The sequence below is a fragment of the Hippichthys cyanospilos genome, chromosome 3 (assembly GCF_059441005.1).
Source record: "Hippichthys cyanospilos isolate Australia breed blue-spotted pipefish chromosome 3, RoL_Hcya_1.0, whole genome shotgun sequence".
In the NCBI taxonomy this organism is placed as follows: Eukaryota; Metazoa; Chordata; class Actinopteri; order Syngnathiformes; family Syngnathidae; genus Hippichthys; species Hippichthys cyanospilos.
The window spans coordinates 13,942,566-13,967,996 of NC_142371.1; the positions used below are offsets into that span (position 1 = coordinate 13,942,566).

General features: G+C 40.8%; 1 long non-coding RNA gene across 1 annotated transcript; it reads right to left on the reverse strand.

The window, feature by feature from the left end:
• Positions 1-18,111: 18,111 nt before the first annotated feature.
• LOC148425823 (uncharacterized) lies at positions 18,112-24,651 on the reverse strand. Its single transcript, XR_015865094.1, has 3 exons — positions 23,700-24,651; positions 22,554-23,631; positions 18,112-21,745 (listed from the first exon to the last, which is right to left on the reverse strand). It is a non-coding gene; the product is annotated as an uncharacterized LOC148425823 (long non-coding RNA).
• Positions 24,652-25,431: the final 780 nt, after the last annotated feature.

Below are 25,431 nucleotides of genomic sequence, written 5' to 3' on the forward strand. Positions count from 1 at the left end.
GTAACAAGATTGCTAGTGATGTTAAAGAGAGAAGTAAGAGGATGATTTATATGGAAACGATGCTGGAGATAACCCTTATTAGGGAATATGGGCATAACAAGCGGCACTCAAAGGTAAATATAGCCTTGCTATATTTTTATTTATGATGTTTACTGATTGTACACATGTATATTATACATACATAGCACTTAAGAACTAATGTTGAGAAGTTGAGATGTTGAGAAGACTAACTAATGTTAATCAAACACATATCTGTAGACAATTGGTCCGGTTCTGAGTTATGCGAGCACCCCCATATAGGGGTTGAAAAAATAACCGCCGAGCGGTTCCGTCCATACTCACGAGCAAGGTTAACTATGCATGCGCCTCCTTCGTATTTGTTTATTATCTCCTGCTTGGTTTCTATTGTCATCATCCTCTTACTTCTTCCTTTACCGCCACTAGACATTTTAGAAGCCATGTCTAACAGATAAAATTTGCAAAGTCTTCACAACATTCCTTCCTTCCGTTTTTGACTGATTTTCTCTCCTTCCTTCCGTCCCGACCAGCTGTGCCATCAAGCTAGATGAAGGCGTTCGACCAATAGCATATTGGCATCTCCGTGACTGACACCGTGACTGAAACAGTGACTGTGACATTGTAAGAGCATTAGCATATCAGCGTTGCCGTGTAATGCGTGAGCAGATGATTTCGTTTATGTAGTAAAGCAAGGTCAATTGTACGTACCCATCGACTGGCAACGCGTGGTAAAATCATTGTTAAAAGTATCACAAATTTGCACACATAACTAAATTTAGTAACATATTCTACTGTATAGTCAATTTAATTAACATGGACATGCACAGGATAAATGACATTCTCCTCTGGGGCGACGTGACTCGAGCTGAGTGGAGAAGGAGGTGAGCAGAGACCAACCCGCAGAACTTATTGATTTATTTTCTTAAACAAGAACTTTTCTCAAACTAAAACATATCACCGGCGATTTCCTTCTCTTTAATCCATAATGGAAGAAGCCTCTCCATTTTGTTGTCGAGCGAGGTCCGTCCCCCGGCAAGGAAAGTCTTGCCCTTAGAAGATTGCCGAGCGGTTCTGTCCATACTCACGAGCAAGGTTAACTATGCGTGTGCCTCCTTCGTATTTTTTTTATTATCTCCTGCTTGGTTTCTATTGTCATCATCCTCTTACTTCTTCCTTTACCGCCACTTGCAATTTTAGAAGCCATGTCTAACAGATAAAGTTTGCAAAGTCTTCACAACATTCCTTTCTTCCGTTTTTCACTCATTGTCTCTCCTTCCTTCCATCCCAACCAGCTGTGCCATCAAGCTAGATGAAGGCGTTCGGCCAATAGCATATCGGCATTTCTGTGATTGACGTGACGCCGGCCAATAGCATCTCTGTGACTGAGTCCGTGACTGACACCGTGACTGAGACAGTGACTGTGACATTGTAAGAGCAATAGCGTTCAACGTTGCCGTGATGAGCGTCAACTTCTTAATTAGTTGACGTAGCAAAGTGAAAATAAATGTACGAATACAATGGCCGGCATATCGGATTTTTCGTAAGACGGAAGGTTTGTGCGTAAGAGGGGGACAAAAAACTCCGCGGTCCACGCTCGTAAGTCGAAATGTTCGTAAAGGAGGGTGTTCGTAAACCGGGGGCCGACTGTATTTGCAATTTTTATGTTTTTACCTGGGGTTCTATTAAAATAGGTTTCGATTGACTGTCATACGGCCAATACGCCTTACGACCCCAAACGCGGAAAGGATTAATGTCGTACAACGGGGGCCCACTGTAAATGTATATAGGGCGGCTCGATAGCCTCACAGTTAAAGGGACCCAAGTTCAAATCCGCCTTGCTTTGGCCTTCCTGTGTGGAGTTTGTATGTTTTCCCTGAGCCTGCGTGGATTCTCCCTGGGCACTCTGACTTCCTCCCACACTCCAAAAACATGCATGGCCGGTATATTGGACATTCTAAATTGTCCTTAGGTGTGATTGGCTGTGTGAATGGTTGTTCGTCAATGTGTTCCCTGCAATTGGCTGGCAAGCAGTTCAGGGTGTCCCATAACTACTGCCGAAGCCAGCTGGGATACGCACCAGCAAGCCTGCGACCCCTGTGAGGATAAGTCGCTCTAGAAAAAAAAAGTGCCCCTCTGGTGGCTTGCGGGGAAAAAATATATATATAAGTCACACTGAGCTTTATGCCGCAGGGCTCAAATCATCAGAGAAATGGTGGCTTGTATTCAAAAACGTACTGAATGTCTTTTTATTATCATTGCTTCTCCTGTCGACTATAATCTTTTGATTGTGCCAAACCCACACACACTTCGAGGAATTAGTGGACAGTATATTCACACACACATGCTTGTGCACGTCCATACTAAATTGTAACTGTTCTGCTTGGCTGCCTGCCCTGGTTCTGATTTGTTGATTCAGAATGCTAAACAATCTCATCCAACAGCCTGATTAGCTTCTTGTTTGATTGTTTATCCATCTGAACTGGTCATGTCGGGATGTGTTAGTGTCATCTGTATGGCTCCTGCTTGGATTGGTTTCTGTTGCCAGAATCACTCTGATCTGGATTGATTGTACCTGTCACTGCTGATCACACCAACCATGGAGAACGTCGTCTAATTGGATTTGTCCAGATGATGAAGTAGTTCTGTTGCAGACATGAAAGGACTTCAGGACCCTGAGCAAACTTCACAATTGGTTGGTTGTACACAGAGGACACAGAAGAACTTTTGGAGTGAGCTAATGTGATTGATATCCACCGTGACTCTGATTTTCAGTTTGCAGCTATCACCATGAGTCTTATGTATATTTCTTATGGTTAAATCAATAAACAGTAATGCAAAGATGTAGAGCATACAGTGCCCACTGCCTTCCATAATTACTTGTCCTGGGCGATAATATTGATATATTGTGATATGAAGTGACACAATACCTGTGTTGCAATACAACGTTGAGTTACCAATATATTGTGTATCCGTTTTATTTTTGTATATTTTTTTTTAAATCAGTCCGCTCTGGAGTGGCTTTCGTATCACGAATTGTGTTATATTATGAATCGTGTTTTACATGTAGAAGCGCTTCAAAAACACTACATTAAATGTTACAACACATGACCTTTCGAGTGAGGCGATATTCCCAAGGAAAAGTGGCGGCAGAGGAGGAGGGAAAACAGCAGCAAAAGAAAACTTTAATAGGAAGATAGCATTTTTTTTCGTTTCTGCCGCTGTCGTCATACCGCGGGCTTCTGCACAGTGTTCAAGTCATCTGTAGTAAGCTCCTGAATGTGTTCTCTAGAGTGTGTAGATACACAGAATCAAGCTCCTTTTTTGGTCAGTGCACTCCCTAGAACTCAACCTTTTTGAAAATCTGTGGCGTGTATTTGCGTCTGTATAATATTTGGTATGTGTGTGGTAAGGTTGATTTTCATACAAGACACTGATATGTGCTAATATACAGTAACTGTTTATAACTTGTATGAATTTGTAAATTTGTTCTGGATATTTCTGTTGTGCTCAGCGGCTGTTATCATTAATAACTAGCAGGAAGAATAATCACATTGATTATATGACAACTCATGTTATGCCCTGGGATGAATGAGGCTTTTTGTTGGGGTCTCAAAATGCTTTCTAAGCCCACCAACAAGCCCATGTCCTTCATGGTGTGGTGAGGTTTACTGAATAGTGAAAATACAGTAATTCACAACATCACCTTATTTATACTGATAAACTATTGTTTTGTCGCCTAATTTTGATGTTCCAAATTCAAATGTGTGTTCCCCAACTGTTAACCTTGTAGTCACGGCTTTCAGTGTTAAAGATTGCATTCCATTGTAAATTAGCTGATTAAAATCAAACCAAATGTGCTTTGTCATTTGTTGTTCTTGACAGGCAAGTAGTTTTAGGTGCAACTTGATGTAATTGTCTTCTGCCTCAGGCTACTACACATGATGAGCACCAGCCAGGCTTATCGGGCCATACACAGATCATACTGATGCGCGCAAACCCCGCAGGCAGGACTGGTGTATCTCACAAAGGATCAAAACCAGAAATGAAGGCAGTCGAAGATGTGAATTAGGAGGCACACTAGGCAGGAAGAAAGGGGTAAGACACAATCCTCAATTATTTTTCTTTCTATATCGTAAACTGAAAATATTTTGTCATGTACTATGAGGTAAGGTGGGCAATTAATCAGTTTGATATATTGGGGGTGTGGATTTTGGTTCACATCAATTTTTTCAAAACCACCAAAACGTTTAGTAACATAGAATGTGATGTTCTATTTTGTGGCATTTAAACAATGTTGAATGCAACAAAATAAGCTGTGCAAGTCTCTACACAAAAGCCCGAATGTAGAGTGAACGCAAAATTGTCTCATCAAATTAGATATGGTGATTTTATCGCTTTGGTAATGCCTAGATAACAGGGACAATTAAGTTAGTACATTACTCCAGATGTCACTCTAGCATACATTCAAGCATAAACAAGTTTGTTGCGACTTTTGGTTGTTAGTCTATCAGTAAGCATTACAATAGCAGCCAAAGTTTAGGAAGCAGTTTTGAGACCTTGTGTGACCCGTGCATGGTGATCTTCTCACAAACACCTGAGTGCTTAATTTTTGGGCTAACATCCTGACTGGCCCAGCCAAGCACCTTGCATTTGGTGTCAGGGGAAACTCATCAGACTGGTCCAGTGGGCAAACCCAAAGACTATGGAGTACCAAACCCCCTGATATGGGCTGTTTAGTTTTGATCCACAATGCGAGCAGTAAGTCAGGTTCGCTTCCAAGTGAGGATACAATGTTTTTATTTATTTATTTTTTTCACTTAACAGTTTTGGACCGTAACATACAAAGAAATATACAAAGTCATTAACCAATAGAAGGGGACAGAACTTAAACTCTATTCACACAAAGAAGCACCCCGAGAACCTAGAAGAGAAAAGTTAAAAACACGAAGGCTAGGGGAGGAAATGAAATCAAGACTCGAGTCATGACCCCAACATGGTCCATAGTATGAGTCTGGAAACACTTTGCACATGCAACCCATACTCTTCACCACAAATCTCAATGCAATTGAGTGGTTTTTGAATAACAACATGGGTAATGCCACTAATGCGCTGCATCAACTTCAAAATAAATACTCCAAATTCGACTTGAACCGCAATGCAATAGCCATACAACAGCAGACGCCATTTGGAGAGGTCTCGGACGCCACTTGGTGTAAAAAGCGGCATAAAAAGAGGTGTTCTAAACGCAATGAGATAAATGTGAACTAGCGTTGTATGATCTCATCCAATTGTCGTGCAGGTCGAGCTGAAAGAAATGTGCTTCAAAGACTATGACGTAAATCTTTGTTGACGGAAAGTTTTAATACTAATATTGATTCTACTCATTTTTACAGCTTTTGAAAATGTTAAGAATGTTTGTGGCATGTTTGTATACCATATTAAAAACAAAAATATATTACCCATTATCTTTTTCAATTTTCATACATTTTTGTAAACGCTCCAAGGATCCACTAGAACGGCGAATAAGAGCTGTATGTTGCTCCGGAGCCTTGGGTTGCTGGTCACTGCCCAACCACACTTCCTTCCCACAATTATACAGCCTGAGCACATGATTTTTATCAAAGCCTATTGCTAGCTGGATCACCACCAACTACTCTATTTCTTTATCATGTGAAATAATTTGGTATTTTGCCTGCATCACCTTAAGACAATAGCTTGGTAATTTGCTGTACATTGTCATATTCCTTTTATTTCCTTTCTGACCTCTCATTTTTATCTCTGCTGTACATTTGCTTTTCATTCTATTTCTCCTCCTCTTGACCCATCATCCACCTCTGAAACATACTAGTCTCAATTATCATCTTACCTCATGCACCCTTTTGTTAAACTCTCTTTCCACTGCCCCATTTACCTTCAACTCATCTCAATTTTGCACTCAATTTCTCTCCCTCCTTGCAGCTGAAGTTTACTCTAAATTTGGTGACAGCAAAGAAAAAGGGAGAGAGTAAGTCGGAGGAGAGATGAGGAGAAGGGAGGAAGTGTGTATAATTGGCTTTTTTAAAGGTGTGACAAAGAGGGAGGGGAGGAGTGTGTGTGCGTGTGTGTGTGTGTGTGTGTGTGTCTGTCTGCTGAGAAGCAATGAAATAGACAACGTTTAAGTTTGAACAAGGAAGCTGCACATTTATGTGGTTACGTTGTGTTCGCCAGATCGAAGGGATGTGTGTGCAGTGTGGCAGTGGATACAGGAATGCTAAGGAAAAGCCTTCTGTGTATGCATGTGCGTGAGTGTGCAAGTGCTCATGTGTTTGTTTGCATCTGTGTATGTGTTTGCCTGTGTTTGCATTTGTGTACGTGTTCATATATTTGTGTGTGTATGTGTTTGCGTGTGTTTATTCATGCACGCTTGCGTGTGTGTGTGCACATGCACACACATGTGTGCCTATGTGCATGTATTTGTAGAAAAGAAGGGAGAGTGTAGATGAGGCTTATAATTGGACAGATTTGCCTCTGACTGAGATAATATCCCCTGGGGAAGGAAGACAGAGGGACGAAAGGGAGAGGAATGAAGCTGAGGAGGAAGAGCAAAGTTGAAAAAAGATGGAGAAAATGGAGAGCCAAGCTCAGCTGAACTATGAAAATGAAATTGGAGGTAGAAAGGGTTGCACAGAGGTGACAGGGAAGCAAAATGGAATACACACAGTAGGATGTATTTAAATAAAAAGACAGAGGCAAGGATTTGGAGGTTAAAGTGAGGAACAATAATGAAAGCCTGCCGGTTAAGGAGAACCTTCATAATCTTTAACTTTTTGTCGGGTGTAATTTTGGTCATTAATTACTTCATTTAGGAGCAATATAACAGCATTTTTTGAATTTGCTGTACAATCTTAGGGACCTGAAACTTAAGTTTTAGTAAACAATAAAAATGTGACAATATAGGATGATAAAAAAAGAATAAGCCAAAGTTATTTTGGATTTATTCAATTCTAATGTACTGTAATGGATTGAATTGATGGAGGAGTCTCAATTTCAATGCCGAGGTTTTGTAATCCTGTCAGTAACATTCACTTGTGACAAGGTGAAATTTATGTTTACACCCCTCTGCATAAATTTGAGTTTGCGAATAGTACTGGCCTTTGTACCTCATTGGCTTCTCGGGGTTTGAGTTGGCGGCTCGGTGCCACAGAGGTTAGCACGTCCGGCTTACAGTTCAGGGAACCAAGTTCAAATCCACCTCGCTCCGGTCTTCTTGTGTGGAGTTTGCTTGTTCTCTCTAAGCTCACATGAGGCTAACCCTCAGGTGTCAAACTCAAGACCAGGGGGGCAGATCCGGCCCACAAAATGTCAATTATGACATCCAAAATTATCCAAAATTTTCAAATTGTCTGTTTTTTTTTTTTTAATCAATACTCCTCTTGAATAGTTTTTAACGACGTGTGACTGTTATACTTCTAATTTATTTGATTTCAAAGTCATAATGGCCCTCCGACAGAAATGATAAATACAATGTGGCCCATAGTAAAAATGAGTTTGATACCCCTGCTTTACCAGCATATCCTCACAACGGTCACAGCTCTGCTGGTGCCTATCCCAACTGCCAATGGGCAGTAGGCAGGGTGAACTGCCACCCAAATGCAGGGCATATATGTAGAGACAAACAGCCATTCACACACCCAACAGGGTTAGGGTTTGGAGTGTGGGAGGAAGTCAGAGCTGTAGGGAACCCACGCAGGCTCAGGGAGATCAGGCAAATTCCACACAGCAAAGTTTCATAGTATATATATATATATATATATATATATATATATATATATATATATATATATATATATATATATATATATATATATATATATATATACATACGCTACTTCTAGTGTTGGAGTTTTAAGTTGGAGTTTTGGAATTCAGCTAACTAGTGTCGCCAAGCTGTATGTAATCTACCTGCTACCGGATGCGCTAGGGCATTCTTTTCAACAGTTGAGGGCTTCTGCGCAAGCGCAGATGGATATGTGAGCAGCCCGTATAACCATCAACGGTGCTGCAGCAGTGGAGAGGGTGAGCAGCACCAAGTTCCTGGGGGTGCACATTAGCGATGACCTCTCCTGGACCACCAACACTGCATTTCTGGCCAAGAAAGCACAGTGGCGTCTCTACGTCCTGCGAAAACTGAAGCGGGCAAGTGTGGCGCCACCCATCATGACCACATTCTACAGAGGAACCATCCTCACTAGCTGCATCACCGTTTGGGGCGTGAGCTGCACTGACTATAACAGAAAGGCTCTACAACGCATCGTGAGGACAGCTGAGAGGATTATTGGTGCTCCACTCTGTACGCCACCCACCTCAGCCGCAAAACCATCACAATTGTCACCGATACAAGCCACCCTGCACACAATCTGTTCAGCCTCCTGCCCTCTGGAAAGAGGTACAGGAGCCTCCGCTCCCGCACCACCAGAATATCAGGAACATCTTTATCCACCAGGCCGTGAGACTGCTGAACTCTCTCTCTCTCTCTCTCTCTCTCTCTCTCTCTCTCTCTCCCCTCCCACACTCAGCCCCAGCCAGAAGAAACACCTAAACACCTAGCTGGTAGTCGAAGTTTAGGTCATTGGACTGTCCCCCACCTAAACTCACACTTTGCTCATGCACTTGCAAAATTTGCACAGACTTGCTGCTGCCATATTTATTTATAATTATACTTCTATTGCATTAGCGATTACACTTAGAACTATAACAACTACCTCAAATGCACACAGCTGGGACAACCACAATCAGAGTTGTTGTGCTTTGTCTCGTATTGTTGGATTGTCTTGTCATACGCTGCTATTTATGTCTTGTCTTGGGGTACTCTTGCCATACCTGGTTTTCGTTTTTAATTTTTAGTTTTAGTTTTTAGTTTAGCAACACTAGGCAAAGTAGCCCTAACATACTACATGTTACTGTTGATAACAATCTAGTTTTAGGATTGTCTCGTCTTGCGCATCTGTACTTTGTTATTGTACATGTAAAACGCAGAGGATAGTGAGAAACGCAATTTCGATTCCTTTGTATGTTAAGCACAATAAAATTGACTTTGACTTTGACTTGACTTTGACTTTGACTTAAAAGACAGCTGTAATAGCCAATCGAGTCATAAAATTGACATCTAGTGGCCTCATGTTGAATGTGACGTGAGTGAATGCTCACCGCAGGAAGGTGGTGCAATGCTCAACAAGCAAGCTATGTGGTGTTGGCTTTGGCTTATTTGCTTAGAGTAGCATAGCTATTAGCTAACCTGTCCTGATTTGGCCATATTTCTGACTGCGTACCAGGGGCGTGAGCTAATCCTGACAAATAGTTCTGCTGGGAATGCCTTTTGTTTGCAAAGGATCGATTTGGTGTTTGAAACGACACTGGATTTGCAAACTTCAATTGTTTAACTAAGGCAGCAACAAGACACCGAAGCACAGCTGGACACATGCACGCTACGGTGCTTTTAAATACTTGTTGGGACACCCGAGTGGATATACAATGTCAAAGTTATCAATAATGAGAGACTGGAGAAAAGCCAAAACTCACACGCAGATCCACATCACACAACATACAGTTTACAACGTATATGCGGACTCTATCAAGCACATACAAGACACAATTTTTGCACACACCATTTCAAGTGCCTTTACTCCTTTGGCTTCATGTCAACCTTCAGTACTCAGATGTGGAGCTGAGACCCAGTCCCGAAAAGGGGTCTTACTGCCGTGGCCACGGTCTTGCCTGGTTGTCAACTCCACCTCTGAAAACCTCAGGTGCCTGGGTTTAAGAATATGGTGGTAAACTAATTTTTGGTGTCTGTTTTCCTCCGTTAATTTGTGTTTCCTGTCTGGCTACATTAGTTGCTGACAGGGCCGTGGCTGCAGTCAGATCATTGTCTACTTTCGTTTTTCTTTTTTTTTTTTCAGCCACTTTCTTCTCTCATACAACCTTCTTTTCCTCTACCACAATTCCTGTTTCTAACACAACAGTCATGCCTAAATATTATGAGGCCATTAAGACGCACAGGACTGGAACCTTTTCTTGTCTTAATCTTCTAGAACTTCTAGATCTTCTTATTCTAGGTATCACTTATTAAGACGCACAGGACTGGAACCTTTTCTTGTCTTAATCTTCTAGAACTTCTAGATCTTCTTATTCGAGGTATTACTTATTAAGACGCACAGGACTGAAACCTTTTCTTATCTTAATCTTCTAGAACTTCTAGGTGTTCTTATTCTAGGTATCAACAGCGCAAGCCTTTTGCTCCGCTTTTTAATTTTTCATTTGGGCCTCGGGCAGGACTTTCAACCTCCCTTTTACATATTAAGACGCACAGGACTGGAACCTTTTCTTGTCTTAATCTTCTAGAACTTCTAGATTTTCTTATTCTAGGTATCAGCGCAAGCCTTTTGCTCCGCTTTCTGTTTCGTCATTTGGGCCTCGGGCAGGGCTTTCAACCTCCCTATTTGTTTTTTGGGCCACGGGCAGGGCTTTCAACCTCCCTTTTACTTCACCAAGCATGCCAACAAGATAAGACTATACTCACAGTTAATGTCTTCTCTCCGTCTCAATTTCTGTTGCTGGTTACGGATGCCGTCAATCAACAATCCCGGGGAGGAGGCTGACGCAACCGGCCACGGGAAAGTGGACTTCCTCTACAGACCCAGTCTGGCTGTGTGTACAGTCTTCAGTCGCTATCAGCGGCCCCCCCATGGACGCAGAAATGTTGGGATCCGGCTCGAAAGACCAAGTTATGTCAGAGTTATCAATAATGAGAGACTGGAGAAAAGCCAAAACTCTGTGTCAAACACGATCTTCTGCAAAAGAGGGAGAGCACCAGGGTCTTCCGATGTTCTGAGCTCTCCTCCTTGTTTTATTTCAAAGATTACAAAGAAAGCGGTTACAAGTTTCAAAACAATACCATTGGATAGTAGCTATTACAATTATCAGTATAACATCATCCAATTATGAATTTATAAAATATACCACTGCATATACCACTGTATGCTGGGAGAATGAGTGCACTGTTCGTGGGAAATTACAGAGAGGATGGGAGAGTGAGTGCACTGTTTGTGGGAAAAGAACTGCCTTGTCGTTGTTTTGTCTCTAGCAGAAGGAAGGCCACTCAAGCCTGCCAGTTGGAGCGTTCCTGCAGCTGTGACTCTCACCGATGTTTTCGCTATGCATTATCAGAATGTTTCGCAACGTGTTTTTTCATACATGCATTAGGTTCTCACCCACATGCTCACACATAGACGAACAAGTACACAAGGTCCCGGCCATAGACTTGCGTTTTCTCCTGCCCCTTGAGGGCCGGGACCTTCATGTAGTTAGAGATCTCTGTATCAAATAAAAGTAAGGGGAGTCGGGGAGATTGGCAGAGCGCAGTAGAATTGTCCTTGGCCAGTTCCTCTTTGCTCCCCTCATGCATGAGTTGGGAAGATTGCCTTGTCTCCTTTTTGTGTGTGGTTTCTTACAAATGTCTAACAACTGAACCTGACATATATATATATATATAGCCGCAGCAGCAAAATATGAGCAAAAATATATATATATATATATTTTTTGTTTAGTCCCAACATATTTATAGAAAATGGATGGATGAATATTTTCAACACTAACAGAATACTGTTAGTTAATTAGCCGTTCAAAATTGAAATCAATACTTTAATAGCATCTTTTTTTTAGCTTTCTTTGTTTGATAGATTATTTTAGTGAACATAACACATTGCAGATAATTCATATATCCAATCATAAATACACAAATATAATCATATATACTGTGTAATGTATATAAAATTTACACGTCACAAATTTACTCGAAAATGTATGCATTTTCTTATACAATTTAGACTTTTTTTTTTTTAATAATATATTTTTAAAACTCTTTGAGCACAGCCAATGATTAACATCTTTTCAGTTCTATTTCATGGTTGTTCCATAAATTGAAACCTCGAACAGATACACACATTTGCTTGCTGGTGGCTAGCACAGATAAGCCACACTGGACTATAAACCGGACTACATATATATATCGTAATTTCCGGACTATAAAGCGCACCTGATTATAAGCCGCAACCCACTACATTTTAGAGGAAAACCGATTTTGTACATACACAAGCAGCACCTGCATACAAGCCGCATGTTTCCACATTAAAACATGTAAACATATTTACAAAGAAAGACGGTACACAGAGAGTTTTCAAAGTTTTAACAATATAACTTAACAATAATAATATAACTTTCTTCCCAAACGGTGCCTGTGACAGGGTAGTAAAATGGTAGCAACATGGTAGCAACACGCTAGCAACATGGTAGCAACACGCTAGCAACACAGTATAACAGGTCTGGTAAAACAGGTCTGGTAAAAGAACATACTGGTAAAAATCACGGTAAGCCGTCTTCATCTTCCTCCTCTGAACTGAAGCCATCGAAGTCATCTTCCTCAGTGTCGGAATGAAACAGTGTTGTATAGACGTAGTCACACACTCCCTCAGCCTCTCTCTCGCTGTCACTGTGCCCTCCTCTCCGTCACGCAGCAGACCGGCTTTTCGGAACCCGTAGGTGATGGTGACTTTTTTGACGCTGCCCCACGCTGTCAGGATCCACTGGCAGACTTGTGAAAAAGTTGCCTTTCGCATGCGGCCAGTTTTAGTGAAAGATTTCTTGCCGCTAGTCATCCAATTCTCCCATTCAACACGGAGCGCCACTTTAAATGCACGATTCACACTAATGTCAAGCGGCTGCAAATACTTCGTTGTGCCCCCAGGAATCACAGCTGGAATGGAGTTTGTCCTGTGTCATATGCCTTTCTTTTTGCATTTTCCATGATGAGGGTATGGTCACGCTAATTTAATTTATGCACAAGACAGGAAGTTGCAGTCTTCCTCGACGCATATATTCCACCGGTCTTAATCTTACCTTTTCTCCTCGAGCGCCCCTAGCGGCCGTTAGAAAAATTACATAAATTGGCCGCATCACTGAATAAGCCGCAGGGTTGAAAGTTTGGGAAAAAAGAAGCGGCTTATAGTCCGGAATTTATGGTATATATATATATATATATATATATATATATATATATATATATATATATATATATATATATATATATATATATATATATATATACCTACTGTATCTATTCCAAATGGCATTCTGATGTCATTGCTGTATGTCCTTGTGAAGTGATTCAGGGAATCTATGTCATGCTGACCATCGCTTATCTCAGACGCTCCCACGCTTCTGGTAGCGGACCCAAGTTTAAAGGAGATACTGCCCAGGTGGGCAAGGACACGATTTTTCAAAATTTCCAGTGCAGACTGCAGTGAAACCAGAGATGCTCCTCAACTTCAATTTTAGTTCCATTCTGAACAACTGAACTTAAACGGGAACGGAAGTTGTTACCGTATGTTCCAGTCATGTGTTCATACTGTATGTACTTCCAAAAATTCTATTACCGTATCATATAAAACACCCTTAAATCACTAATTATAAACATAACATTTTAAAATGATGACATTAATTTCAAATAAATCAAATTATAGCAACAGTTCCAATTAAATTAAATTAAATTCATTGAAATGTACCTACCTTTGGCAGTGGAGCTTCAAGTGAGATGGAGAAAAGAGTGAGATGTGGAGAAAAAAAATATTTTTAAGGCACACTTTTGAATAAAAAGTTGATTTTATCAAGGTTGGTCAACACTCTTGCTGGCTGCGTATTGAAATTTTGTTTTGAGCACTACTAGCATAGTTACTTTATAGCCCCTTTCACACAGCAGGAACTCTTCCGCTGTACCATGTTAGCTTGAGTCTCCCTTTCCATTCACACCAAAAAACGTTTGAGGTCTGGAGGGTTCCCCTAAGCATCTACCAGGAACCCTCTAAGCGCTTTGTTCCAACTAGGATCTTCGGTTACATACCGGGTAGCTCGAGGGGGCATGTTGTGCTAACAAATGTTGATTGGTTGGTTCAACATGGCAGTGTGTTGTTTCGGAGACAGCAGCCACTATTTTTTAAATTAAATATCGGACATAGACAAAATTGATAGATGAATAGGTGCTCTGAAATAGCCTCTACACAGTGTGCTCTGAAATAGCCTCTACACAGTATTTACTGGTGGACATCCAACGGCAAATTATGTGAAAAGGCAAGTCACTGACGGAACGCCCACATGAGCAAGCACTTTTGTGACACAGAGCTGAGCGCTAATGCCAACCGCTGCCGCTAACATGAGCAAATACAAGCCGGTAACAAAAGTGACTGTCCTGTTTATGTTTACATTTACAGACGAGAGTGTTAATCTTCTTGCAGTCTACTCAATAAAAAGAAAATGTTTTGAAAAGTGAAAACATTTCTCTTGGCCATTATTATTATTATTGTAATTTTAAATATTTTGCCAAAATCTCGTGTTGTTCTTGGATTCCATTTTTTGAGACGGATGTCTTTTGGAATTTGTGTCTCATCCCATCTCTAGTTACCAAGTTCATAGTTAGGGTAGAATGACTTTGCCACAGTAGACAAGCAGGTTAGGTCAGAGAATGATAATGCTGCATGTTCTTTTCTAAACAGATGTTTTACTCCATCCTTCCATTCATTTTCTAGAGCAGCTTAACCTCACAATGGTCACAGGCTTAGGCACTGGCAGTAGGCGTGGGACACCCTGAAGTGATTGCCAGTTGGAGCCTCCTCTCATGTGTACAGTATAATACGAGGGACGGAGGGAGGGAGGGAGGAAGGGAGAGAGTGAGAGAGAATTTGTGTTTACGTGTTTCAGTGGTGTGCAGAAAATAAATGCTCATCAATTTGAAATGACAAAATCAACTTTGTACTATTAGTTCATACAGTAGTTCTCAACCTTTTTTCAGTGATTTAGCCCATGCGAAATATTTTTTCAGCCAGGTACCTATAACCAGCGCAAAGCTTGGGGTTAAAAAAAAAAAAAAAAAAAAAAAAAAAGAACTTAAAACATGCAATCAGTGTCTGATTTAATAAACTTTAGAACCTTTCAAACTTTACTTATCCACAAACAAATTAACCAACAAATAATTAGAAATAAATAATTGTCCACAGAAAAATGTTCAACATATAGCTTCCTCTTATGGGATAGTAGAGGTCTGTTCACAAAAATTAATAATTAACTAAATTATTAATGAATATTTGTCCACAAAAATCATCAACTTAAGTGTCAGACCTATTCTCAAAAAGAAATAATTATAAATAAATATTTGTTCGATTTGTTCACAAAGATATATATAAATATTTGTCCACAGAAAAATCCAGGGCTTTGACTGATGTTATGGAGGTCTTCTGCAGCATATTCTGAGATTTAGAGTGTCCTTTTAAAAATGTGGGGCGGTTTACCAATCTATTTTTTTGTGTTTAGATAGTGCTGGCTTCATGCAAATGTTTCCAAGTTTCTCCCTACAGAAAAGCAACATTGCCTTGGGTGAGTTGCCATTTGTGGGTGTAAATTTTGCCAACACTGATTTGGCCGATTTTTGCATTTGCGCCTGTGTTTTTCAGAAAATCTACGGTTTAATCACCACTCCATTATATGCGTCTTCACCTGATTGACAGGTTGACAGTGGCAAGTGACAAGTTGAGTCAAACCATTGTAGTATGGGGGAGAATCTGAGTATTTTAAAATAAGGAAATTGAATAACCTACTGAACATAAAACTTGTTTTATGAGTTGAAATTTTCACAAAACATTTAATTAATTCAATAATTACTTTAAAAGGAGTTTTGCATGTTTGTTTTATTGAAAATCTCTTGTAACCCCCTGGGGTTCCTTCAAATACCCAAATTTGAGAACCAATGAGTTAATACATATAGTAGTCGGAGTGATGAAAGTTTATTTCAAATCAATCCTTTTTTTTTTTTTTTAACGTTGCTGTGCTGTAGATATATACTTAATTTAGATGAATTATTTTGTTGTTGTTGTTGAAACCAGTTTTGCTCACTGAAGATTTGGTTTTATTTACATATTTATATTAATTTGGAACAATGCATTTTTGTTATGAAAACAAATGTAAACAGTAACAAATAAAAAATAAAATGTTTTTTTAATATGGATAAAATGTTTATTTTGCAAAAATATTTTGATATGATATACTTTAGAGTAGTATTTTTAATTTTAATATATTTTTCTCAAGGTTATCATACTGTCAGAATCTGATATTGGCCCATGCCTAGTTGGATATGAGAGCAGTGTGTTGCAGAATAGTCATGTAATAAATACTCTTCGCCAATCTGTGACAGGCCAGCACTTTGACACAAGATCTTAAAAACGCATTGTGGAAAATTTAGAGTTGACGTTTCAGCAGATAAATGCAGCACCGTGCACTACAGTGTACAAATGCAATTTACCATTGGTTTCAGTGCACAATGCAATAGTGCGGAACCTACAAAACTTGGGCAAATATGTCAACACTGGTTAGTGTATGCAGCGCACTATTTGCAATCAACTAAATTCTTACTTAAAATCTTATTTAGTTGAAGTTGGCAGAAGTTTTCCTTTTTTACTTTCCGTTGCTAAAAGAAACATGACTGCCCCATCTGAGTGGCGCTCCCCAGGAAATACAAATAGGGATTACTAGAAAAAAAATTATGTTGATTTGATGGAACACATTTAATTACACCTTATTGAAATGTATAGGGGGTTTTCACAATGAATAGCGATCTAAATATGACACATTCACTTTAAGCCAGTGCTTCTCAATTATATTTTGCAAAGACCTCCTTAGGAAAAAGAAAACCATTCAAAAACACCTCTATCATGATACCATCTATATATAAGTTTACTATCAATAAAAATAGTAAAAACCTGTATCCTTTTTAACAATAACAAAAGAAGAAAGCAAGATAAATCAACTTTCAACAACTGTTAATGATTTTTTTACAGCATTTATACAGGTTAAAGGTTAGTTTAAAACTGAAAAAAAGTGACCAAGTACAGTCGGCCCCCAGTTTACGAACACCCTCTTTTACGAACATTTCGACTTACGAGCGTGGACAGAGAAGTTTTTTGTCCCGCACTTACGCACAAACCTTCGTCTTACGAACAATACGACACGCCAGCCCATTGTGTTCGTACATTTATTTTCGTTTTGCTACGTCAACTAATTTAGAAGATGACGCTCATAACGACGAGGTCGAACGCTATTGCTCTTACAATGTCACAGTCACTGTCTCAGTCACGGTGACAGTCATGGAGTCAGTCACGGAGATGCTATTGGCCGGCGTCACGTCAATCACAGAAATGCCGATATGCTATTGGCCGAACGCCTTTATCTAGCTTTATGGCACAGCTGGTCGGGACGGAAGGAAGGAGAGAAAATCAGTCAAAAACGGAAGGAAGGAATGTTGTTAGGACTTTGCAAACTTTATCTGTTAGACATGGCTTCTAAAATTGCCAGTGGCGGTAAAGGAAGAAGTAAGAGGATGATGACAATAGAAACCAAGCAGGAGATAATAAAAAAAAAAATACGAAGGAGGCGCACGCATGGTTAACCTTGCTCGTGATTATGGCCGTAACCGCTCGGCAATCTTCTAAGGGCAAGACTTTCCTTGCCGGGGGATGGACCTCGATCGACAGCAAAATTGAGAGGCTTCTTCTATTATGGATTAAAGAGAAGGAAATCGCCGGTGATATGTTCTAGTTTGAGAAAAGTTCCCGTTTAAGAAAATAAATCAATAAATTCTGCGGGCTGGTCTCTGCTCCTCTCCGCCTCCACCCAGCTCAAGTCACGTCGCCCCAAAGGTAAATGTCATTTTTCCTTTGTATATGTTATTTAATTTCACTGTACAGTAGATTATGTTACTCATTTTTAATATGTGTATGAAGTCATGATGTTTTTACCTAAGGTTTTTGCGCGCGTTGCACGCATTCACTAATTAACATAGGTTTGGATTGCCCGTCATACGAGCAGTTCAAGTTACGAGCATAGCCACTGAACGGATTAAGTTCGTAACACGGGGGCCCACTGTACATCAAAGTGCCTGAAATAAAAAGAAAAATGTGACAATCCTTATTTAATCGCAATTACACTTCACACGGCAACAAAAAAGCATTTTCCCTAGGTTCGTCTGAGCCCCCCCACCTCACGCGGGTTCTGTCTGGGCACTTCAGCTTGCTCTCACACTTCAAAAACATGCATGGCAGGTGAATTGGACACTCCACATTGTCCTTAGGTTTTATTGGATGCGTGAATAGTTGTTTGTCTCAGTGTGCCCTGCAATTGGCTGGCAACCAGTTCAAGGTGTCACCCGCCAACTGCACATAGGCAGTTGGGATAGGCACCAGCAAGTCTGTGAGCCTTGTGAGGATAAGCGGGTCTACAAAATGGATGGATGGCGATACATGCATACAAAATGTTTACCAGTTTCATTTAGATTTCGAAACCCTGCAGGATATGTGTATTTGGAATTGTAAAAATCAGTGACAATAACTCATTTTCATATAAGACCCCATTAAATGTCGATGCTTTTACAAATATAGTTCACTAACTTTGGTTCAAATGACGAACGCTTGTTAGTCACTTGACAGCTGGGATAGGCACCAGCATGCCTGCGACTCTGGTGAGGATAAACGGCTGTAGAAAATAGAGGGATGGATAATAATAATCATACTAATGATAATAATATAAATCAGAAGCACTAATTTTAATAACAGTAAGAAGATGGTGAGCACAAGTGTGGGTGAAATCTGTCAGTGATGCTTCCAGTGTCCAGCGTAGCAGACCGACATATCTCACAATCGGATTTTTTTGTTTTGTTTTGTTTTGTTTTGATTTTTTTCCACTCGGGGGTTAAATGCAATTTTTGAACAATTCTTTAACATGAACTGATTCTAATGATGCAGTAACCTCAAAAATAATATGCCCATTATTAACAGGCACACAAACATACTGATGGAGCTTGTTGCGGATCCCCTCTCAGGTGCTGTGGTGGTCCACCTGGTTGCGGTAGTTGCCGGGAGGAAGGTCAGCCATCTTGTTTTACAAGCTGGAAGTACTTCACAACAACTTGACACAAATAGTAAATGATATTTGCTCAGCACTGCAGCTATGACTCCACATCATGTACAGTACATCGCATAGTTGTCAGTTCAGCAATTATACGTTGTTACTTGAAGCCTCTGTGACATTTAATTGTCAATGTGTTGTTGTAAAGCTATTTTATTGCATTGGTCAGTATTTTGTTGGCTAATATTTGTACAAAGAGGAAGTGCAAAGAGCACTAATGTTCTGCTTGGTCATGCCAGATTTGGCCTCTATAATATGAATTGCTTCACCTCTATTTAAAATTCCACAGACAGAATAACAAAAATCACTTTCTTAGTTATGTGTCTGTGTATCCCCAAGGTCATGTTTTGTATGTATGCGTGTGTTTGCGTCCGTATACGTGTGTGTGTATGTGTGCGTGTGTGTGTGCGGCCATTGTATGTGAGTTATTTGAGGTGTGCATTGGAAGCTTGCAGGTTTAACCAGCCACAATATTGAAGTTGTGGACACAGGGGAAAGCAGTTGAGGCGATGAGCCCCTTTTTCTACTCTCTCACATAAACACACACACACACACACACACAGGCAGACGCAGAGGGGCCTGTCTGGTTCTGTCCCTGCGGCCTCATTATCACCGCTGGCTTTGTCCTCAGCTTGCCTCCCTGCACACATTTGGTTTTGCGTACACACACACACACACACACACACACACACACACACACACACACACACACACACACACGCATAGAAGCCCCACCACCACACACACGCACACACACCAGGCCCCATCTCCCCATAGTGTGCACTCCAGCCCAAAGCATACATATTAATGCCTGGACAGGGAGGCGCTGGGGCTAAAGGGGAGGTATGGTAGAAGCCTGTGTGTAGGGGAGAATGACAGAAGAGGAAAGTGGCAAGGGAAGGATAGAGTGAATTAAAGAGGCGCACAAGTGAAATAGACCAAATGTTTGCTGAAATCAATTCTGCAAAAATGCGTGACTGAGAAAAAAAGTTTGCATCAGAACAAATTAGCAAAGTAGCCAGACTTGATCATTCAAAATTCAACTCAACTATTGTTATATCGCACTTTAGAACTGCCATTGCAGCATGCAAAATGCTGCACATTGGATGAAATTGATCGCGCAGTAACAAACACAGTGAAAAGACAAAGTTAATAAGGATAGGTACAATTGATAAATGTAGCTCATCAGCTGCATGATGCACTGTTGATTAGCATTGAAAAAAAAACATCATCTAACTCAAATTCTAATTTACCCCAACTGCCACTGTGGAGAAAAAAGAACACAGTAACTTCAAAAGTCAGGAGTCTTAAGAGTAAAAGTGAAATGATTGCTTACAAGAAAGAAAACGTACAATTTGTTAGATTTCCTCTGTTGGTCTATCAGTGAGGGTTTGCATCAGTCTGTCACAATGTGTCTTGGCAGGTTACTGGATCCATCATTATTGACTGTCAAATCTCTATAAATGATTTAACGTGTGTGTGTAGGTGTGCTTGTGTGTGTGTAGGTGTGCGTGTGTGCGCGTGTGTATCGGCGTGCAAGATTGCGGGTGCGTGTAGTGCCAGAGGCTATCTTGTCCAACGGCAGAGAAGCTGCTCTTTGCCTTCAGAGCCCTGAGCCAACTCAGAACACACCTCATTCAAATGTTGTGAAGGCCAACACTCACTAATCTTGTGTGTGTGCACATGTGTGTGTGTGTGTACACGAGTGTGTAATGGCTTTGCATGCATAAATAAATATTTTTGCCGCTTGTGTACTGCAAACATGAAGGTTTTTGGCATTTAACCAATTAAAGTTTGAGCATTGTGCATATGGAGAATGTTGCTTTGATCAGTTGTCAAAGACTGTTATTGAGTGTATTGCCATCAGCATCAACTGACAGTGGATACAATCCAAGAAATGGACAAAAATGCTTAACTTTGAAGTCTGAGTTACCCGCATATATCACCCACAAACATCACTAGCTTGATCAACAAGTGTGTGCATGTCGCTCCCGATCTGTCTAACTGGTAAGTTTATTGACAGCACAGAAAACTGATCTTCCTTCATGAATTGTGATCCAGATATTGCCCTGCTAGTTTGCTAGTTTGTTCAAAGCTGGATATTCTCCACTGGATAGTCACGGTTCCAGCCAGACTTCTGTCAAATTAAAAGGATTGTCAATTGCCCGAGCCCCCATTTTACAAAGTAATTACCTACCTAAATGGTAAATGGACTTTCACTTATATAGCGCTTTTCTACCTCAGGTACTCAAAGCGCTTTACACTAACTAGTCATTTACCTACTGATGACGCAGCATCAGGAGCAACTTGGGGTTCAGTGTCTTGCTCAAGGACACTTAGACATGGTCTTGATGGTCGGGGGATCGAACCCACGGCCTTTCGGCTGGGAGACGACCACTCTACCACTAAGCCATGCCGCCATACCTAGTTCTCTTAGCACAGGGACTTTTGACATCATCATCATCTCAGTTTTACTTTTCACTACAGAATGTTTTAATTAGGTGCATAATATACATACATTCTTACCTGCAAATAGTGAGATGCCGGTATGACATCACAAGTCAAGTCAAATGTCAGCTGAAAAAAAGAATGTCATACGAATTTAAAAAAAAAAAAAAACCTGTTGTTTACCTCAAAACTGATTAAGATCAAGGAGCCCATTGTCCGGAGGACGAACTTCTGGGAAGAACTAAAAAACAAAATAAAGCTTACTGTTCGTGTATCATACACTACAAGTTAAAATGCAGTTTAATTTGAAACACTGAATGGTCTTCTCACAATGTTTGGCTGGCGTTTGTGTTCTTCACAATAATGAAGTAGATGACAGACAGCGGTTGATTCCCGTGTATTCATTCACAGTCACAGCCTGCCAGTTAAGTCAATTAACTCTACCTCATCAATAAATGACCACATTCCATTTAATTAGCCTAATTACCACCAGGTATAACCAATTATCGTTTCTGCACGAAAACCTGCTTGATCTGAATTTGACTGCTCCAGACAACTTGAACTCCTGCTGCCCTGGTAGGGAGACCTTCTCTGCCTGCCTGACCAAGACTCTGCCTGCACCCGATGGGAATTTTTTTTGTCCTGGCATGGCTCCATCTGTTGGTTCCATGTCTCCTGAGACTTAGTGTGTAAACCAGCCACTGTTGCTCACATGCCTCATTCCCCTGCCTTCAATAAACCAGTTACTCACCACTTTAGCCTGTCTCTGTGTGCTGTTGGGTCTAACCTCCAATTGTGTTAAGAATTAGAATGCCTTTCTTGTCATTGTACAGCAGGTATACATGTATCATCATAAAACTTGGTTATGGTTTGAGAAGTGAGCTGGTGTGCAGTTGTGGATCAATAATTAGCACAGTAAAGGGCTCAATACACAACCTTGTGGTGAGCCTGTGCCCCAGTCAGCTGGTCAGCACATTCCATGAGAACATATTCAAGTATTTCGTCAGGGCTTTCTTTCCTGGAGTGACACTGTTCAGCACCTGTCTCACCTTGTGTTCCTGCAATGTCAGGGCGGTTCTCTGCGGCTGGTGGGAGTGGACTGCTGTCTAATCCTCTTTGATGCCTTCTTTAAGTTAGTCCTGGCCTCACTGTACTGGGTTTGAATGCCAGACCTGAAGGCGGTGTTACAGAAGACGAATGAGCAAGTATTTGAAATCAGGCTTAGAAATGATGAAAGACTTTACCTTTCTTTTAACTTTTAGACACTTTCAGAGGTGTGTCGAATGAATATGTTGAAAACACACCCCACTATACCTCATGAGTAATTCATATGTGTCTTGGAAAGGTCTTCATCCCAAGCCTGGATGCTGAGGCGGCTACTAGCCCACTGTAGGAGGCTTTCTTAAGAAAGATCAGCAAAAAATGAGCTTCATTTGCTCGTGGTCCACTGCAGCTTCCTCGGGTAAGTGAGCTTGATCATGTAGATCAGCGGTCCCCAACCTTTTTATCACCACGGACCGTTCAACGCCTTAGATTTATTTTGTGGACCACTGATGTAAATGATGAGCTTGGGCGAGGCTGACCACAATACATGGAGACAGCATCCCTCAGTGACGGAGTGGTCGTCCCCCAACCAAGAATCTGTGGGTTGGATTACCTAACCATGTCGAAGTGTCGTGTGTAGCCCAGTAATGCGTACGCGTGCACATGAGAGCTATTTATTCAAGAGTCTGACATCACAGAAGGCGTACGTGTGAAACTCATGGACCGCCACTGATATATACAGTGTGCCCCCGGTTTACGAGATTAATCTGTTCCCCGGTTGGGATCGTAACACAAATTCATACATATTAAAATTTTTTATCACAATATATAGTAAGTGCTACTTATATATAATATACATGCATACAATTAAATAACAAGATGAATACAAATATATGTAAAGGATTTATTTACCTTTGAGTGAAGTGAAGTGAAGTGAAGTGAAGTGAAGTGAAGCTTGTTATGGCCATATTCACTCGTGAGGGTAGCCTAGCCTAGGCTCCGTATTTCTTGATTATCTCCAACTTTGTTTCCATACTCATCATCTTCTTACTTCTCACTTTGACATCACTAGCAATCTTGGGACTAATGGCCAACCAATTAAAGTTTGAATTAAGCACGAAAATGCACAATAAATACAATATTGAAAGCACCTTCAAACGAGATCAAGTCTTTCGGCAGCCATCTTTGTGACCCCGTCCGCATACCAGCATCTTCGTGACCCGCGTGACGCCACCCTATAGTAGACCTTTATCTTAGGGAGTCATGATCCTGACCAATAGTAGACCAGCATTGTAGTGCTGTAGAATGCGTTGCCCCTAGTAGACATGCGCGTAGACTAACCACCATGTGTGAGGTGTCGTAAGGCGAAAAAAATGGTGTAAAGAGGGGACAAAAAACGTAGCGGTCCACATGGTAAGGTGAAAAAACGTAAGGTAGGAACGTCGTAAACCATTGATCCACTAAACATTCACAGTGAACCCTCACTACTTTCTACGGTTCCAATATCGTGGATTTGCTATATCGCAGATTTTTTTCCATTTCTCAGATTCACCACATCGCAGATTTTATTTTCATTAAGCAGATTCATGACTTCAAAGATTTTTTTTCATTACATATTCAACTTTTGCGATTGCTCCCAAGCGTGCTGCTCCTGTGAAGTCTTGTACTGAGCCTAAACGCCAACATAAAATGACAATTGCTGAGGTGATACTTCTTGAAGGGAAAAGTTACTCGGCCGTAGCTGCCATTTGGGATTGAATGAATCTAGCTACATTAAGGACAAGGCGAACATTATAAGATGGCTGCCATCACCTCTGGCAATTCAGCGACGCGAGTTGTTACGGCTTGTAATATAACAATCGCCAGTATCGAAGCTGCTTTAGCAATCTCAATTGCCGCCTGCCGACAGAAGAACATAGTGAAGCCCTTTCTTTTGAAGTCTCGCACAACTGTGGTCCTTTTCGTAGCAGCCCGGGTGTTGAATTAAAGTCTAATGTGTACATGATCAAACATTGTTTGGTTCGCACTTGAAATACCATTTAATTATAAAAGAAATCTAGGTAAGAGATTTCCAATGGTCTGTTGGACCATCTGCTCTTTACTGTCGAGTGTCTCTTCCTCCTGCCTGTTGACAACAAAAGCGTCGGAGTGCGCTTTATGAGTTATATTGCATGTGCCTGTGGAATTTTAATCTACTCCCACCCCAACTCCCACCCCACAAGCACGTTTGTGTCAGTCATCACGCATACTCAAGAGCAAATTCACACACACACACGCACACACACGCACACACACACACACACACACACACACACACATATTTTCGAGGCACAGAGAGACACACTAAGGAGCAGACGTTCACCAGACCGTTGGAAATCTCTTACCTGGATTTCTTTCATAATAAAATAGTATTTCAAGTGCAAACTATTCATTTTAATAATCTGTAATCGTGTACAGACTAGACTTTAATTCAATGTCCGGGCTGCTGCTAATATGACTGCAGCTGCGCAGGTCTTCAAAGGAAAAGGGGAAAAGTTCACTACTGTACAGTGTATAAGTTTTAATCATTTAAGATTTAAGTAAATATGTGTACTGCAGTGATATTTGTCTTAAATAATATCTATACCATGAAGACTTTACACGCTTAAAAAATTTCTCCCAAAGAATCTGTGTTTTTTTTTTTTTTGTTTATTTATTTTTTTATGTGAAAGTGGGGGCACTACTCCGTGGATTTTCAGCTGTCGCGGCCGGTTCTGGAATGTATCTACTGCGATAATCGAGGGTTCACTGCAGTAGAAACACATTTATACTCGAAAAGCATTTAGTTAGTGGGCCTGTCTACAGCTTTCTTCTTCTTTTTTCCTTCCCCCTTCTCCTGGCTCG